Below are 16021 nucleotides of genomic sequence, written 5' to 3' on the forward strand. Positions count from 1 at the left end.
TTCAAACCATATAAAATTTAAAGTACATTTTCATCAAAATTATAAATTAGAGTATATGTAAAATTTGAATAATTAAGATAATTTTTTCATATTTTTAAATGTCATCTTTCTTTGAAGTTATTCAAAATTATCTTCAAAGCATAAAAGGTAAAATGTAAATTATAAATAATACCAAAATATATTAAAACATTTAAATAAAACTAAACTTTATCCACTTTAAGACTAATTAAATCTTATTAAGTAATGTTGATCAAAACAAAAGAACTTACAATTCTAGAATTCAAAATCCATCTGCCAATATGAGAATTTAGTATTACACTTTCCACTTGGAAAATATAGACCTGTATGCATCAAAATTTGAGTGATAGGGATTGTTGAAAGTCACAAGTGATTCTCAACTGCCTCATGCAAATACACAGACACACAAACAATGCCATGTTAATTAGTGTATGCTTCTAGAACCATGTACTGGAATACAAAGAGAAACAAGAAAATAAGCATTTAGCACTACTGGGAAATGATAGCTCATTGTCCGGATTCTGAAGCTGTGACTATTTCTACACCAGCAATGGCATAACCCACAGACCTTCATGACACTTAGACACTGTCATCTTTTGTTTTAAGGATGCAGGCCAAGTGACATGGGAAAGAGTTACCAGGAAGCCTGAATTATATTAGTCATCAGGGTGGATGTTGGGGTCACAGGTCCCCCTGGGTCAGTGCTGAGCACTGGATCCCGAGTGACAGAGATGCTCATGTATTCTTTAAACAACAGAGCCCATGGTACTGAACTTCATGCCAGGATCTAAGAGTGGTCCTGGTTGGGTGATCCCCTAAAGTAAAATTAGGGTGTACTAATGAAATAAGGGGAATAAATGCAGGTCAAGCAAAGATACAAGAAGAAAGAATTGGTCAATACGTGAAATGGGGCTTAAATAATTTAAAAACTGGGTATAGAAGTATTCATTTGAACTTGGCAGATGAAAGTCACTCATGAATTTAGCAAGATCAGTTTCACTGAAGTGGTGATGAAAGAAATCCAACTGAAGTAAATTGAATTGTGAATGGGAATGGGTAGGGAGGAATAGAGACAGTGAGGCTTAACAAATCTCTTGAGAAATTGTGCAGTGAATGGTGAGTCAAGACATAGGACAGTCATGTAAGAAGAATATAGTGTATGAGCACAATTTTGTAAAATCAGAGGTACTAAAGTAATTTATTATGCTGAAGGAAATAATCTAGCATAAAGGGATAGAGTGATGATTCAGAAGATAATGAAGGTATTGAAGAACAAAGACATCAAAAAGAGGAGAGAGATGGAAGCCAGACAACAAATGGAAGGGTTGACCTTCAGTATCAGAGAGATGTGTGGCCAGAAGACCAGGTGAAAAATCTTGCAGAAATTAACAGAAGAATATTTAGAGAACTATGATTTGGTACATAATTAAGTCATCTAGATCCAAATACATTTAAAAATCCCCCCTCCAAATTAGTTATGATTCCAGGATACTTTGGCCTAAGATTTTAAAAGAAGACACACTCAAGAAGGATAGAGGGGTCTCAAAAAGTATGCAACACAAAATCAGATGTCCATAATGGTGATGAACATATGACCTTCAAAATGGGAAAAGGAATTCACGAATAAGAAGATGAGAAGAATGGTACTCTTAACAGAAATGAGGATAATTTGGATTGGGTACCATCTTCTTCAAAAACCCTGAGTTACACGTGATAATGAGAAATCTAAGTAGAAATGCCTTTGGGCAATTGAGTCAGAATTTAAGGCTAGATACTGTAATCAGTAAATAGTCATAATCTCCTAATTCTTTCTAATTTAAAAAAATATATGCTTCTATTCTGAACATTTTATAGCAAAATAAAACATTTTTTCTAAAAATAGATTCTTACATGATTTCTTAATTCTACATTAAAAACAATTCAATCTTGTTTTGTACTTTTTAAAAGAAAAACATTTATAATATAAAAATGTACACTGGAGAGTAGATAATTAAATGCATATGTAATAAGTTTAGTTTATTAAAAGCATTTTTATTTGTCTGTCTTTAAAGCAATGTCTCTACTGCCTACGCAAAGTGGGTTTTAGTAAACTAGTCTAATACAGCAAAATTAAAGTTTTACATTATTCTGATAGGTTCCAAACCTTCTGGTTTATGGAGATGATCATGTCTTGCCTCCTAAATAAGCTAACATAATTTGTATCGCTTAAATTATCTCTGTGTAACTAGGAGATAAAATTTCAATCCACATCTAATTGATCAAGCTTAAATTATTATGTGTACTGTTGAGAGATTCAAACTTGTCTTTTAAAAATGTGTAACAAAAGAATTAAGGAAGAAAAATAAAGGGAAGTGTCAAATACAAAAAAAAAAGATTATTCAAAATATATATCTGGAGGAAAGAGTCTGTGGAAGTAAATTGTCTAATATGGTGTTACTCTAATTCCTCCCTACTGGAACACTACCACCATATTAAAGAGGGCAAAATAAAATATATCACATTTAAAATGCCTTCTTGAAATTTTTGAATACTAAACACTATAGATGAATGAGCGTTCAAGTTTCCTATTTATGGTTTAAACAGAATGTGCTAAAATGCTATTTTTTTTTCCATTATGAAATTTTTGAGGGGCTGGCCTGGTGGCATAGTGGTTAATTTCATGTGCTCCACTTTGGTGGCCCAGGGTTCGTGGGTTTGGATCCCAGATATGGACCTTCACACTACTTCTCAAGCCATGCCGTGGCAGGCGTTCTACATATAAAATAGAGGAAGATGGGCACAGATGTTAGCTCAGGGCCAATCTTCCTCAGCAAAAAGATGAGGATTGGCAACAGATGTTAGCTCGGGGCTAATCTTCCTCACCAAAAAAAAAAAGAAAAGAAAGAAAGAAAGAGAAATTTTTAAGAATATTTTTGCCATTTTTGAAATAAATTTCATTTTTTAGAATAGTTTTTACATTTACAGAGAAATTGAGAAGGTAGAACAGAGAGAGGCCATTTACCCACACCCGGTTTCTCCTATTACTAACATGTTATATTAGCATGATACATTTATTACAATTAATGAACAAATATTGTTTCATTATTTTCAACTAAAGCCCATATTTTGTTCTGATTTCCTTAGTTTTCGCCTAATCTCCTGTTACTGTTCCGGGGTCCCACCCAGGAGCTCACGTTACATGTAGTCATCACGTCTCCTTAGACTCGTCTTGACGGTGGCAGTTTCTCAGACTTTTCTTATTTTTTGATGACCTCAACAATTTTGATGAGAACTGGTCAGATTTTTTTAGAATGGCCCTCAATTGGAATTTGTCTGATTATTATTTTCATAATCAGACTAGGGTTACGTGTTTTGGGGAGGAAGAAGACAGGTAGTATTTGATTTTTATCACTTCACTTCAAGGGTACAACATAACTTACCACTGTTGATATTGACCTTAATCACCTGGATGAGACAGTGCTTGTCAGGTTTCCTGACTGTCCAGTTACTCTTTATTAACCCCTTTCCATCACGCACCCTTTGGAAGGAAGTCACTATGGGCAGCCCACATGTGAGGAATGAGGAGCTATGCTTCACTTCCTTGAGGAGGGGTGTCTACACAAGTTATTTGGAATTCTTCTGCATGGGAGATTTGTCTCCTCTTCCCCATTTACTGATTTATTCAATCACTTATTATATCTATGGACAACTGGATATTTATTTTATACTTTGGGTTATAATCTAATACTATTTTAGTTACTTTGTTGATCAGATTATTCCGGCTTTCATGATTTGCCTCTTTCAGTTTGCTCCTAGGTCCCTTCGACATGCCCCCTTCAATGTGGGTTTGTTTTTCTTTCCATTGAGCACTTCTGGACCTTCTGACATTCCAAGAAGTTTTACGATCCTCTTAGATTTTCCTGTCCAAGTCCTAGAATCAGCCATTGCTCCAAGGGGCCCTGGCTCCTTTCATTAGAGAGTGGTATTAGAGACCCAGACCTGGGTGCTAGGTGTGCTCATTGTACTGGACCACCATCACTTCTAGTCATCTCAGCTCTCAGAGCAAGGAAATATATGTGTGTATACTAAGCCATATGTATACACACATCTATAAATATTTCTATATGTAGCCGAGTTGACTATATTGAGCTAAATATGAGTTCATATTGATGATGTCTTCAATTCTAACCCATTACCACACAGATCATTCAAGATTCCTCCCATTGTTGCCAGTGATAATTTAAAAAGGAAACAGAAAATATTCTTTCAAAAGTATCTAAAAAACAATGGAGATAATGATTGAGCCAAAAAACTATTCCAAGTGCATGTGACATTGATACATTTATTCACCATCTATTAGCCTATTATATAGGCGAATCTTAGCCTAATTTACATATAAGCTAATATTATATATGGATCTCTGTACACAAGGAAGCAATGTGGGTGACTTCATAGTGTAACTTAAAGTTTACCACTACCCTGGCTTTTTATAATTTCTGAAATCTCATTTGTTGAAAGACAACTTCTTTGGTTTTAAGCATTCTTTGTCTTTATGAGCTCTCTGTCAAAGTGAAAACAGACGTAAGAGGAATATCAGTGACTCTATTATAGTTTTATAAGGAAGTAGCGTTCAGAATTATCATGGTCTACTTTCACTGGCAGTTGGTAGTGGGCAAAGAATTAGGAATAGCAAAGAACTGACTTAATTTGGAGTGTAGGAAGAGTAAGGATATAGATGAAGAATAATGCCTTGTAATGTCATGCAGTTTCAGACATCCATGCCCAGAAGGCAGCATGAAGCCACTAGAAAGACCTTTGGTGCTTCCCTTGGGCAAAGGGAAGATTTCTTAATAAGGGTCTTGCAGCCTAAATGGCTTAATTTCTATCAGTGTTGGTGAAAAGGATAATTAGTTTAAAATCAATCAGTGTAGTATATTTATCTTACATGAATTAAACATTATTCAATGATTGAGAACATTAAGTTACTAAATCAAAAAATGTATAGCAAATTTTTATGATAAAATTGTTACAATTATTTATTAGTCTTCACAATCAATGAAAGATATAAATATTTTGGCTGCATAAATCAAATGAGCATAAGTTAATATTTAAGCAGTCCCCGTCTTGTGAAAACACAGACGTTAAGGCCCCAGACAGCCTCATGATGTTCTAGAAGAGGTTGCCTGCCTGTCCATCCTGGTCAGTGGGACATGGGAGTCACCTCCCGATGAAGGCAAGAGGAGAGAGGAAAGTGAAAGAACTAAATACAATGAGTGTTCCTGTCTTTGACAACAACCCATGAAAACTTTAAGGGAGAGTTAGAAGAAGTCAATGTTGGCTCCAGGAAGAGAAAGCTGAAATTCAGCTTACTGATCTGTTTGAATTCATGAAAGAATTAATTCAAGGCAGTTGGCCTCCATCCACTACTTCCAAGTGTGTATTCTAATTTCTCCCCTCGCCTCTGCCCTCCTCAGCTCACCTGCATACTCTGACGTTTCTCATCCTCCTAAACTACTTCTGAGTATTTTGGTAGACATTGATCACTTCTATGAATGAAGATGGAAGACAGGAAGAGAACAACACCACCAAAAAAACTGATTACTTTCCAATTTTTCCCATTCTCCATCTCATCTATATAACATGAAGGAAAACACAGAACTTTGTTCTGGATTATCAGACAGCTTCGTTCCTCAGGTGTGACCAGAACCAAAAGCACAACCAAGTTAGAGAAGGCTGTCAGACAGCAGACAATTGAGAGCACAGGTTCTGGAAGACAGCACAAGCCTGGAAAAGTCAGATACTGGCAGCACAGATGAACTGAGGAGCAAGCTATGGCCAGGACCTCAGAGCGGTTTTGTTTATATGTGGTCCGCAGACAGCCTGCATCACAGTTACTTGAAGTGTTCAAGAAAATGCAGATTCCTGAGCCACATACTGACTCCCTGAGTGAAAACTGTTGAAATCATAAATATAGGGAATTGATATTTTTAACAATGTGTTAAAGCTTGAAAATAATGGCTGGAGAGATTATAAAAAAAACTCAAAAATGCTTTTCCAGAAAATTGGAAGAGTCAAGAAAAGTTATGTAGGTACCGCAGATCGAAAAATGTGGTTATTTAGCTGCCATGGGCTAGGGTAAGAGATACTGGGCTGAGAAGCAGAGCACAGTGAGCCCTGGAGGGAAGGTCTTTCATCTTCTCCCTGCTCGGCTCCCATCTGAGCAGAGATCGCCTCCACACTCAGGTATTAATTAGTGCCCTGAGGTGCCTAGAGACCTAAGGACAAGCCCTGCCCTCTCCTGAAACAGGGGCAGGAAAGCTAAAATCACCTCCTGCCTAGCTAACTGAACTCCTCTGCAATTTGAGGATTTAAGGAGGGAGAGAGAGAGGCAGGGAGGGAGAATGCGGACACAGGTTTTCAGGTAAATGCCTACCAGACCTGGATTTTGATTTTCTTCTACACTCACCCAGACAGCCCTTTCGCACATGGAATTCATAGTTTCCTTTTCAGAGGAGCCTGCTACGAAAGAAAGACAACGAGGGATTTTAGTGATGGTTTTGGATGTAATACTCCTGAGAAGTATCGATTCCAGCAGACTCCTTCACTCAGGGTCTGCAGAGTCCTGGAGGATAGTACCGCTTTGTGAAGGCCACTGTCTTTGTTTACACCCCCAGCCCCAGGAAGGCCGACACTGACAAAAGTCCTCCTCATTTGATCAGCAGGCATCCTTTGATCCCAGTGTGTTTGCTTCCCCAGCGTCTTGCCATCTTTAGGCGGGCAGTCTGGAGTAGCCCCATACACAGTCTCTGTGGAATTCTGCCTTCCACCAAGCTGCAGGGCCATGGCTGAGAGCCCTTAGCTCCTACTTTCACATACTCTCTCTGGTTTTCATACATACCATTCATTCATTTACAAGTGAATTTTTCCTTTTCTTCTTCATTGATTCGTTGGCATAAAAACATGCTTTCTTTTATTATTATTATACCATGAATTGTGCTCACCATTACTCACTAATCTTTACTATTTACACTTGGCATTACTAATATGGCTATTATTGACTCCATATTGCAGGCTTCCATTAGTATAACTGTCATCATTATCTGCATGCCTTCTCATGTTCACACTAGGCAGTTAGCCAGGTCATTGGACCAAGGTACACAGATAAAATGGTGAATTAAGTTTCCTAAGATATCTTTGACTGTCTACACTGGTGACAGAGTGGGTCCTATAGGACAGTAGCAGAACTGAGAGCAGTGAGGAGATTCCTTGAGTTCAGCTCATCACAGTTCGTGACTAACCTGCTGAGAGGGACGAAAGGTCCTAGCACATCTGCATCCCTGTTGACTGTTATGTGGCTGTTATGTGCAGCCACATAAACTGGGAATGGAAAATCAGATGAAACAAATAGTCTGGCCTCATCTCATTCTGCAGTGCAAAGTAACGATGCTCTTACGAGGAATGACTGATCAGAGAGAGTGTCTGTAGTGGGAGGAGAGCTTCCATTTACTGAACACTCACTATGAGCACAAATAACACCCTTTATCAGGAAGCAGGAGAGGTGGAATTAGCTCTCGCAAGCCACAGAGCGGATCGCCAGAAGAAAGTCCATTTTAACCAAGGCCTGAGTCTCAGTCAAGCCCACCTTCTTTCCATGATGCTACAAGCCTAGCCAAAGGCAGCTGAATTACTGCTTGAGTCTGGAAAGATATGCCCAATTTTTCTGTTTCCTTAGTAAGATTCCTGTCATCTCCACTTTCAGGATAATTGTACTACCTTTCCAAGAATGGATCTCAAGGAAACTGCAAAATGTTCCCCGTGCCTTAAACCATATTGTTTATTTGGGGCAATACTTGCCTCATTCTCAATTAATTTAAAGACTTTTCTGACATATGTCTCTAAGTCCCAGATGTTTTGGCCCCGGTGTTCTCCACCTTGAATGTTTCCATTTTAAGAATATCAGAGAGGCAGTCACAATAACATAATTATTAATTACTTTTAGTAAAATGGGAGTGGTGACCTATATCTTAGGAGATGTGAGGGCAGGCAGGTGTGGTGTTTTCAGGCAGTGGAAAAAAGCTTGCAAGGAACCCTTTCTATTTGCACGAGTCAGACCTTTCCCAGGAAGAGGAGGTTTCTAGTTAATCCACTCACTGATCTGCTCAGTGACTTCCATATAAACAATAAAACCACCTTAGCTTTCTGTTTACAAGCAAGAGCCACCTGTGATCACTGGTTATTCATATCTGACCACCAGTTACATTAATCCACAGAGCTTAAGACAGGAAGGGAAGTGGGGAGTCAGGAGCCAGGATTTTGCAAATCGACTTAACATGAAAAGAACAAGGTTAATAAGAAGAAGAGGGAGAGGGGGAGAAGAGGGAACATCTTTGTCCCGGAGTCCTCTTCTCTTTTCTGTTCCATTTCAGTAAATAGAAGCACAACTTTCTCAGTAAATAGAAGAATTTCTGCATCACATCGTCCTCCTGCTCTTTTCCAGTCCATTTTTGGCCCCATAACATTTGCTGACTTTAGAAGATGAGTGTAAAACTTGGGTTCCTGAACTTTGGTTAATGGACATCCGGGTCCACCATGTTTTTGTTCTCTGCTAGTATCGTAAGATTCAGGTTTTGTGCAAAGTGAGCAGAATCACGCTTGGTTCTGTCTGCATCTTTGGAGAAGATATTCCTAGGAAGCAGACTGAGGCCAGTGAGACTCTGGGGTCTCCCCTGTCAATGCTGTGTGTTTCCCAGAACTATCTTTCTGGGGGAGTTTTGATGTGTTCCCAATAAAAAGCCTGCTTGTTATGTGTGAACATCAACTTCTCTGTACAAAATTCTAGAACTTCCCAGAGATCAGTGTATGATCATAGAAAGTACACTGAATTAAGTATACAGCACTGGACTCACTAACCAGCTGTGACACAGCTAATTTTTCTGGATACACACTATTTTTGAAAAATGAGGAAACTATGGCAGTGATATCTACCTTATGGGGTTGCTGTGCTTTTCAAATGAGGTAATATACACAAGAATGATCATACACTGCAAGGCACTACACAACTGTAAGGTGTGTGTGTGTATTCAATCAGTCATTCATTTAGCAGATACTAACTAAATATCTGCAGGTAATAGGCACTATAATAACTGCTGGTCTCTACCATTAAAGACCTTATGTCTTTGTCGAAAATAGTGGGACAAGAGAATAAAATTCCTCTTTACCCAGATTTCAAGAGATTTGTATGAGGTCTATCATTTAATCTTCCCTACCACCATCATCATGTTGGCCCTGATTTATTAAGCACTTACTATCTACACGTATCCCCCACTATCAGAAAGTAGAGCATTCTTATGAAACCTTCCATAAGCAGAAATGGCGTAAAGTGAAGAGGTAATTACCACTAATTTATATGGGAAAATTTTTTGAATGTTTCCAGACCCAAAAAATAACCTACGAAATCATACCAAACAAAACGTAAAACCTAAAATAACACTAACATGTAGTAAAAGCAGGAGTGATGTGATAAATACACAGCCTATATAGAGTAGAAATAACGTATGTACACTGTGGTTTCACTTACCAGAATGGAGAAGAGAGTGAGCACCCTGGAAGGCTGAGAGGTGGTGGTGGTGATGGTGTTATGCTGAGCTGTCAGAGGTTGGGGTGGTGGGAGGTACAGGAGCCAGGAGCATAGGAGAGAGAGGAAGAGGGTCATCTGTTAACATTTCATCTTCATGGTCGTCTGAATCCATCAGGGCAGGCAGGTCACTAAGGTCTACACCTTCTTCCATGTCTGCCTGCCTCCATGTCAAAGGTCAAGAATCGCTGTCTGATGTGGCTGATGTGGAAGGTTGGAAAAACAACAGTGTGCTTGACTGCTGAGCCTCTATAATGGCTCACTGCAAAACAAACGCTGAACGTTATTTTAGCTTTTCTCCTTTTTTCACAAAAGGAAAAATCCTCTTTGGATTTCTTTCAGTTAGTGAAAACAGGCACTAATGTAGATCTTTCCTAAAAGCGAAGTGACAGAAAGCAAACTTTCGGATAGCAGGGGAAACCTGTACCAGGTGCTAAACTGTACACTTCCAGTTAGCTTATTCAATCCTGGCAAATGCAAGGGGTGCATAGCGTCCTTATCACAGATTAGGAAACAGGCCTTTCTAGAGGGTGACTTGCTCACCCATAGGTCATAATGGCAGATTCCAACTCAGATATGCCCCATTCTAAACCCATGCTCTCAACCACCAGCTAAAATGGGCATCACCCAATTTACAGATGACAAATTTGAGACCACAGAGATTAAGTAATGGTCTAAGGCTGTATAACATGAAACCAGACCAAATGTTGAACTTGATTTCATTTGCTTGCAAAGCCCTGTTCTTTCCACCGTGCCCTGGCTCAGCATCCAAGTGTCAAGACCCCAAGCCAGACTGAGCTGCAGAATGATAGCATTTCATTGTCACAGGAATTATTTGAAACAGTTAAGCCTCAGAAAATGATTTCCTTTGAACCATTTTCTTTTTAAAGACTGTAAGAAATCTTATTTATAGTGTTTAATTTCACTTCTCATTTTATTAACACAACTGAGGTGGTATTTTTCCTTTTCTGCTATAACCTGCTGATTTTGTAGGCTGCATTATTTTATGTTGCATCTTTTAATTTTTTCTATTATTTCACACTGAGTGTTTTAATAGGCTTTTAGAAAATTTCCGTTTCTTTCTCAGAAAAAGATTTCTTTCTTGGAAAGGTTTTCTTTGGTGCATTTCCAGCAGAGGAATAGTCTCCCAAGCTATATCAAAGGTTGTTAGCTCTCTGTTCTCTCCTATAGGTCTATGGAGATGAGCTTTTAATATTTATTTCTAAGGGCTGTTTTCTCTGCTTATATCCTGCTGCTGCAATGAGCAGTTCAATAAACTTCTTAATGAAGGTGGTTGAAGCATTTCCTTTTGCTTTCATTTCTATTGCTTTTGAGATGACAGTGTGGTAAACAGTTTCTGTGCTTTTAAAACTTTTCTGTGAACTTGAAATGCCCTAATAAATAATTCTGAAATCATTAATTGGCATAAAGAATCACTGAGCTTAAAATTATAATGTTTTTAGCAAACAATCATGCTTTCAAGTTTATATTATCTCTAAAATAAATTCCCCAACTCAGTCTCCATAAGCCTTTTGTGATAAAGGCTATATCTGGCACTAAGGTTCATTATGTATTGTATTCCAGTGTAATATATAGCCTGTGACATTAAATCAGTACTTTTGCAAAAGAAAATTGTTAGAAGGAGAGAGGAAGATTTTCTAAAGTCCTGTGAGAGTCCTGTTACACTATTAGTTTTACTCCTGAATATTTATTATTTTTTATTAGATTCTCCAGTGAATTTCAAATAGGTTCAAGTACTTTTCAGAATGTAGGCTCTGAGAAAGTTGATACTATGCCTCATCTAGGGCCCTACGTCAATTAATAGATGTTTACTGCATATCTAATACTCCAACTGAGTTAGCTAGTTCCTGCAAATAAATTGCCCACATTCAGGAGACAAATTTGTTATTCAAGAAACAAGAATAAAGTAACCTTCTTTTATTGTCAATGATACCCTACTGCCTTAAAAAATAGACAATTCACCTCCTCAAATGTAGGTAATTGTCTACCAGGTACGGATTATTCACTGGGAATGGTCAGGCCAGGCTATATCATTTACCTATTCATCCACTTATGTATCATAAATCTATCTACCATCTATCTATCTATCTATCTATCTATCTATCTATCTATCTATCTATCAATCAATCAATCAATCAATCATCTATCTATCATCAGTGACTGGAAGGGAGGAGTTCATTCAATTGAGAAGTTGTTACTGCTATATAAACGTTATTTGAGCACATACAGCATATGATGGCTATACTACAAATCTTAAGAGATCCAAAACACATATATTTATGTGTAAAAGATATGGTCTTTTCTCTTTAATTGCTTATGATCTACTCAAAATTAAAACCTATATCTAACATGCCTGACAAGAGAACTGCACTAAAACAACTGCTAATAAATGAAAGATGATATGTTTTAGCACAAATGGAACAGGCAAGCACCAAGAACACAGAGACCAACCCTCAGAGGTGGAGTGGACATGGGGGTGGGAATAAACTTCTTCTGAGAGCCAGCCCTGGATTTGCTATCAGAGCTGTATTGGAGCGTGAGTCAGGGCTGCTGCTCTGCACAACCCTAAAAGGGCCCATGCTCTTGTCTTCTCTTTTCTGGCCAGTACCTCAAACTGGACACAAGAGGATGGAGCTTTGGCTAATCCTAGAATTCCCAGGCTTGACTCAGCTGGCAGGTTGGCTAGGCAGAGATGACCTTTTGTTCCTTTCTTAGTTGGCATTCCTGATATAGAGGGTAATACAGTCAAATAGGGGATGGGTCTTTGGTCAGGAATGAGGAAGAAATTGCTGGACACGCCCGTGAAGATTCATCTCCAATCCTAGAAAATTTAAAGTCTTCTGTGACTACCTTTCTCTTATCCCCCACTGTCAATTTGTCCCAGAGAGTGCCTCTGTAATCCCCCCACTTCTTTTATTACAGTGGCTCAGTCCTGGGCTCAGTGCCCTCCATACCGTGGACCCCCATATGGCCATCTATTCTCCTCACTGCTGCCAGGAGCATCTACCTGAGTCCAGATTTGCACAAGTAATTATTCTGATTAGTGGTTCCTCATTGCACAGAGAATAGATGATTGTTAAGAGCAATGGTTTTTATTCAGACTCTCTGAGTCACGTAACCCTAATCTGATGACTAAATCTTTCCATTCCTCACCTGTAAAATGGAAACAATTCATTCACTCACTCACTTGGAAATATTTATTGAGATCCTACTATGGGGCAGGTGCTGCTCTAGACATGAGGATACTTCAATGAACTAGACAGGAAAACTCCCGCCCTCACGAAGCTTACGTTCTCCTGGGCTCCAAAGAGAATGGAGGAATGGCCCTGCCCTGGAGGATCTCAAAGCTCCTAGAGGGACAAACACCAAACAAGTCATTATCTAGGAAAATAGGAACATTTAAAATGCATAAAATCTCTTCCATCCTCAATATTTGCTATAAGAAGTTATGAATTATGCATGTAAATATGGTAAATAAGATGTACAAGAGAATCTAAATATGCTTAAACATCCCTAGTGAAACATCTCATCTCCTGAGAAATTGAGACTAACTAGTTCATAAAGTTGTTGAAAGTAATAAACGAGATACATGCAAAGTGCCCAGTACAGTCCTTGGCACACAGTAAGAATTCCTTAAATCTTTACCATGAGTAGGAGCACCTCTTCAACTGGGGTCCAGCTTCCCTTGTCAACCCCCTCCTCAGCTGTGCCCCCCACCTCAGCCCACACAAAAGCAACATCCCAGCCTGGCTGGCCCAGGGGCTACCCTGCGCTGCCTCTGCAACTTAGTCTGAAATGCCTTTCACATTCTGTTACTTATTTTACTTTTTCTCCCCTCTCATCAGTATGATCCTCAAACTTGGGAGGATTTTATTTGTGTGGGGGCAAACCCTTATAAGTAGCTTGTAAATCAGAAAATTAAAGGATTTTTATATTAGATGAAAGGGAATGGTTTAGAATTAGATTTTATTATATTTAAAGCTTTGACAATTCATGCTGCTGATGTATACAGAGGATGAAAATAGAAATGCCATTAGCCAAATCTGCCTAGACACCTGTTTTGTTTGCCTCAGAGAGCTTTACAATGTTGAATGCAGATGCCTTTATAGAGGGTAAGTGCTCTCCCATCAGCCAAGACCCCACTAGGCTCTTTCGTTTTACACCTAGAAGTTTGCATTCATTTAAATTACCTACATGCTCGCGGTGGTCATATAAGGTTGCCATCTCTGATATGGTTAGATAAATAATAGCCTTCTCTTGGGCAACATATTTAGTTAAAGAGAACAGCACAATATCTGTTTTCTAATATTTATCCAACTCAAAACAGACCCAGAGAGTGTAATCTGGATTTGTTTAAATTTAGACTTGTCAGAAATATTAGTAGATATTAGAAATATTAGTAGGTATGTCTAAACAGATGCCTAGTACTCTTACTGTCCATGACATGAAGAGGAATCCGTATCAAACTTTAGACTTTGGTTAATTTATCTGAAGGAAAAGTGAATTCTAAGGATCAAGAAAGAAATACAGCTATAGCATAAAACACTGGATTCGTATTCTCATTGCAAATAACACTGTAAACCCTAAAAGCACTCCATAACATTTTGGATAATGATGAAAAAAATATCTAAGTAAAAATGGAAATTTTTTAATAAACTGTCTTGTTTTACAATACACAATCCCTAAAGTTAACATAACTGAGAGAATTTTTTTGGCAGGGCTATTGTAGGCACCACGATAAAACTTCCTAGTGCTCTCAAATTATATGAGACATTTTACATCATGTATTGCAAAGGATGAAAATAATCACATTCCTGGAGGAAACTTTTACTGCAATTTGAATTCAATAACACCAGAAACTTCTAGAAAGTGAGATCTAAAAAATTCCAAATTGGAATTTAAGTTCATGCTACTGAAAGGAAATTGGACCAGGTTTTGAATAGTTTATAATAGAATTACAATGAGATAAGTGTAGAAAGTGAAGTATTTAGAAACTTTATAACAATTTGGCATTGCTGTAACATTATATGGCATTTTATAAAAATATGAGTCTTCCATGGGCTGGAAATTTAAAAAACGAAAACAAAACTTGGCCCTTCTACACAGACAGCTTGAAAGTCCCTCTTGGAGAGGATAACAATCTATGAGCCCTGGTGTTATAAAGTTCCTCAGAGCAGAGGGTTTGATCTCAGACAGACCTGTGTTCAGTTCTGGTTCTGCATATACTGTCTGTGTGACCTAAGGGGGAGTATTTAACTGTCTAAACCTCAGTTGCCCCTGTAAACTGAGGATGAAAATAGTACCTACTTTAAGTGTTTCTTTGGGTGAATAAAATGAGATAATGTTTGTAAAGACATCAGCCTATTTCCTGAGATATTTTTTAAAAAAAAACCTGTTACTGCTAGAGAAAAATGCAATATTAAAACTGGAATTGTACCTCCCTCCCAAGTATGTGAGAACTTTCCGGGGGGGAAAAAATAACTTAGTATCTTTTCAGAGGATTGATTATAATGATCTAACAGTTTCAGCTTGTATATGGATTTTAGCTCGTCTATGAAATGAATACCATACCTCCTAGCAGTAAAAACATAATGAAATCATCCTAACACAAACATTGTTCTGTGAGTAAATCAAATTTGTAATCTAGGGTTATTTTATAGGTCAAATGCTAATCTTTTTCTTCTCTTTTTTCCTCTGCCACAAGAGATGAAAACATATATAAGCAGATCCCTTGTATTTTTCTTGCCCTTCTTGGTTGGCTCGATATCCTCTGTGCCAGTTTTTAAAGCAACTATCTTATGCTGCAATAGGTAATTTTCCATGTCCATTTTAAGTTTAATATTTCTCTCTAGACCCGTCTGCATGTATGTTTTATAGTACCATTATCCAGTTGCCTTAGCGAGATGGATGTCTTTCCTTGGGCGATTGAAGCAAGGATAGCCATTTGTATCATCTACCAGTCAAAACCCCAAATTCTGTGTGTATATGGCCAACTATGTTTCAAGAAACAGTTTCCTGAAGCCTCTTTAGAGCCCTTCTAACTAATGGAATATCTTTCTCCTGTGATGAGAAAAATAATAATAAACATTTGTAGTTTACTTTAAACATCCAATGTGCTTTTATATACATTGTTTTGTTTACTCCTCACAACCCAGAGGAATGAGATGACCATTCTTCTTCCCAGCTTCTGAAAAAGCTCTACAAGCTCAGAGACAAGAGAAGCTGAGGTATTAGCATCCATGTATTAGATGTAGACATCCCTGGACCACAGAGCTGTCAAGGTGACAGCTGTTGGTCGCTTCTTTTATAACAGATCGCTTTCTGCTCAAAGATATTATATCCCTCCAGGACACTAAGTCACAGGCACTT

At 38.1% G+C, this 16021-nt stretch overlaps 1 long non-coding RNA gene across 1 annotated transcript in view; it reads right to left on the minus strand.

Annotated features, from left to right (window-relative positions):
• The window catches only part of LOC131410337 (uncharacterized), a 90507-nt gene extending 80598 nt beyond the window's left edge, over nt 1-9909 (minus strand). The window contains exon 1 of the long non-coding RNA XR_009221229.1: nt 9575-9909. This is a non-coding gene — a long non-coding RNA (uncharacterized LOC131410337). The remainder of the gene's footprint in view (nt 1-9574) is intronic.
• Nucleotides 9910-16021: the final 6112 nt, after the last annotated feature.

The sequence above is a fragment of the Diceros bicornis genome, chromosome 9, assembly GCF_020826845.1.
Source record: "Diceros bicornis minor isolate mBicDic1 chromosome 9, mDicBic1.mat.cur, whole genome shotgun sequence".
In the NCBI taxonomy this organism is placed as follows: domain Eukaryota; kingdom Metazoa; phylum Chordata; class Mammalia; order Perissodactyla; family Rhinocerotidae; genus Diceros; species Diceros bicornis.